The sequence below is a fragment of the Hippocampus zosterae genome, chromosome 1, assembly GCF_025434085.1.
Source record: "Hippocampus zosterae strain Florida chromosome 1, ASM2543408v3, whole genome shotgun sequence".
Taxonomy (NCBI): domain Eukaryota; kingdom Metazoa; phylum Chordata; class Actinopteri; order Syngnathiformes; family Syngnathidae; genus Hippocampus; species Hippocampus zosterae.
The window spans coordinates 23,893,148-23,897,122 of NC_067451.1; the positions used below are offsets into that span (position 1 = coordinate 23,893,148).

The 3,975-nt window shown below is 38.2% G+C and overlaps 1 long non-coding RNA gene across 1 annotated transcript; it reads left to right on the forward strand.

The window, feature by feature from the left end:
- Positions 1-1,830: 1,830 nt before the first annotated feature.
- LOC127608301 (uncharacterized) lies at positions 1,831-3,195 on the forward strand. The gene is made up of 2 exons (XR_007964233.1): positions 1,831-2,017; positions 2,903-3,195. It is a non-coding gene; the product is annotated as an uncharacterized LOC127608301 (long non-coding RNA).
- Positions 3,196-3,975: the final 780 nt, after the last annotated feature.

The window sequence follows — 3,975 nt, forward strand, 5'->3', positions numbered from 1 at the left end:
AAATCCGGTGTCTCTTTGGTATGATCATTACGGTAATACGTCGAGATATTTTTACATGTTGAGAGGGGACCCTGACATCCCAAAGATCCCAAATCAAATCCTTCACCTTTGACCAATGGGCCAGTTAAACATTTTTTAAAACATGTATGTCCAACACTGTGGGGGTCCAACTCCAATCTTAACCCCAAAGTCAGAAAAAGATATACAGTACAAATGCTGTACAAGAATAGATGCATATGAATACAGCTAATTACACACATCACTGAAGGTTTGATGTAAATGATTATAGTGCCTTCCAAGAGAAAAAAAATAACATAATATAATAACTAAATATACTGTGTAATGTAATTGCAAAAAGGATAGTTGGGTTAGATCTGATACTCTCATACTAATTTTGATTAATTGATTACAGAAAAAAAACCTGAACAAGCCCCGCCAAAACATGTTGCAGCGAGCACAGACTGCAAACATAACATTAGTGTCAATTGTTATTGCACAAGCAATGATTTCTTTCTGTAACTGACTGATAAGAGTTTTTGAGTCCTTTTCGCATGCCTGGACAATGAGTGGCACTCATGTTCTCCAAAAAACAAAAAGACTTAATGTACTTTCTTTGAGCCTTCTACACCAGGGATTCCCAAACCTTTATTGAGCAATGGCACATACCTGAAGTTTGAAAAATTACACGGCACAGCACGAAACAAAATTGTCATAAAAAGAAATACATGTCAGTTTAACACTTTTTGCGAATACTGCAAACAAACAAAAAAGATGCAAACAAAATAACATTGCAATTAAGAAATGATGATGCAAATAAATAAATAAATAAATAAATAAATAAATAAATAAATAAATACAAATGAAAGAAAGAAATGTTGTAATCAAAGCAACAAAGTGGAAGCAAACATTACAAACAACAAAACAAATGCTCGTCTCACACAATTGGTCTTGCGGTGTCCCCGAGTCGCCCGGCAAGCTTTTCTTGCTATTGTTTTTGAGTTGATGCGTTTTGGATTTCCGCTGCCTTTCTTTTGCAACTTTGCATGTCATTTGCTCCTGTCAGCCAACACACCCATTTTCAAGATGTGGATGTGGCCCTGATGATGAAACTGGAGAGTAGTTTGGATTGGATGTATAGCTTTTCTGACACCAATCCTGGAACCTTTCTGACAACCCTCATCTGTGTCAGGCTACCTGACATCCACAGGTGAACCTCGCAGGAGAAGAATTGCTTCGCATTAGCTCAGCCAATATTAAGATCCGCATGGGACGCAAGAACTCCCCCCCCCCCCCCCCATTCCTTCAACCAGCTGCTCTCTCTGATCTACAAGCTAGGTTCACTTGGTTGAGATGATAACACCATCTTTATATGCACACTCACATATTTTATCCAGCAGGAAGGCAGAATATGTGCCATCTGACACCAACTCTAAAACAACTGCAGATTAACAACAGAAGGCCAATCAAATTCCCTCAGCGAGCGGGTTCAGATTCACCAATGCTCTTATGGTTGCACATATGGTCAGTTTTTACACACTGCATAAATTATTGGCACACACACTTCTGTTTCTGTGCTGGAGTTCTTCCGCCACTGTTGTAATGCTACACAAATGTACAACATCAAGCTGTAGGCCAAATTGCACCAACAAAGTATCACTTTAAAACGAGATTAAATCATGTTTTAAGTTTAAATTCTGTTGCACCACACTTTCAACAAAAACACAACAATTGCTTCATAAAGTAAATGTCATTCTTTTTCTCATTACCAGGTGACAGTTCTAGAACAGAAAGAGATGTTCATTATTTCCCGTTGGGAATATCCTGTATATTGACAAAAATGAACACATCAGCAAGAGATTGTTTTCAACTTTCATTGTCGAAGTAAAATTGAACCCAGAAAATTGTCCGCCTCTCAACATTTCTATCAAAATCTCTGTCAGTGTCCCCATTCCAAATCAGTCCAATTCTATCAGAACTTCGCCGTAGATTGCCACTCCACAGGAAGTCACACTGTCTGGTAAGCTATAAATAAACAAATCCATTTTAGGCGGCGCATGGAGTCTTGTCATCTTGCAGAAAGAAGTAGATTGAGCAGTATATACCCATTCACACCGTTAACCATAATCTAAATTCAAGCATGTTGACGTTTACAAATGGACTCAACCCACTGTTTTGAAATAAAGGTTTCCCTTGGCTGTTGCAGGATTAGAATGCTGACAGCTTTTTAAGGTGTGTCGAGACTTGAAGCTAATCATTCTGCTGTAAGGAAGTTGATCTAAAAATGGACAGTCTTTTTCATTTTGCTGACAGTCTCCTGCAAATTTTGCCAATTTTGTCATCTTCATTTTATGAGAACGTAATAATCTAATAATCTAATGAGACGTGTAACTTTATGTGGAAAAAATCCAGTTACCGTAGGTGATTAAAGCTGTAAGATACAAAGAAAAACGGATAGTTTTAAAAATGAAATTGTAATAAAAAAAACACCTTGGAGGTATACAACGGATGGATTGTTTTATTACTAATGTATTACGTTATCGCATGAGTGCAAAGAGTGCTGGTAAAGGTTGTCAGGCAATTAAAAAGAAAACACAGTTCCTTGTGTTAGAATCTCAATCATGTTGATGACACGTCCACTTGGTAAGAAAGCTGAGGGGGGGGTTTGTTAGTTTTTTTTTAAAGTTAATAAAATAACTTCCAGCTTGCTTGTGGAGCTGACATGGTGGATATGCGGCTGCAGGAGGAGCTGCAATTTCTTTCTTGACATGGGGTCTGTTAAGGAATTATTCCTTTCTGTTAATTGGATCTGAAAGAAACAAAGAATGTAGAATGTTGTTGAAGGTATTTACTGCTCACTGTGATCGCAATCACCTTTAGTGCCCCTTGAACCCACCACTTTTAGGGCCCCCTCCAGAGGACATGTTTGACATCAAAAGAGGAACTGTTATCTCAACTATCTGTGTTCCATCAAAGCTCAGACCGAAGACAATAGGGAGTAGTGGTGATCTGGTCTCAACTCACCACTCTCAACTTTTTCCGGAATTTGCATGGAGACCGAACTCCCCCCTTTTCATTATCATATTGTCTCTATATATTCTCATGACTGTGTTTTTTCTCTGCTTCCTGATGAAATCTGAGACTCTCAGGAGCCCGAATCGATTCCTATTGTGTTGTGATAAAGTGCAGAAAAGACGATGTGGTGTTGGGTCTTTCTTCCACCTTATAGAGAAATAAAAGAACTTGTGTCCAAGGAGGACCATAAGGAAATGGACAGATCCCTTCCACTACAGGTCACTTGTATATTTAATTACCGTATTTTACGCACTAAAAGACGCACTGGATTATGAGGCACATCTTCAATGAATGGCTATTTTGTAATTTTTTTTCATACATTGGCCGCATCGCATTATAAGGTGCAATCTGCAATGCCTCCACTAGATGTTGCTACGCTCCTTCCATTCAACTTGAGAAGCGTTCCAGACCGCCTCTGAAAAACGTAAATTAACTATGACTGTACTTAAATGAAAGTACGAAAATTTAAAATAATGCATCAAAACAGAAAATCAAGCAAGTAAATCACAAAACAAATTCTATATTCCCCCTACAGAATTTATTTTGTGATTTCCTCGCTTGATTTTCTTTGTAGTTTCATTGAAGTAATCATTAATTTACATTTTTCGGAGGCGGCGATGAACGCCTCTCGAGCGGAACGGAAGAAGGCACAGAGACGGACAAAGACGTACAATGCCTGTATTTGTTGAGACTGTGAAAACCATTAATAAAGTCTGCATTACAAAAAAAAGAAACCACAGCTCTCCTTTTTTCAACAAATACAGGTGAGTCTTTTTCCATCTCCCCGTTCAACTCAAAAGGCGTTCATTACCGCCTCCAAAAAGCATTGGCATTTCCTTGATCGTAGCTCAAAACGATCAGATGTCAGTAGTAGTTATTTATTCCTTTGTTGTGTATTCACAA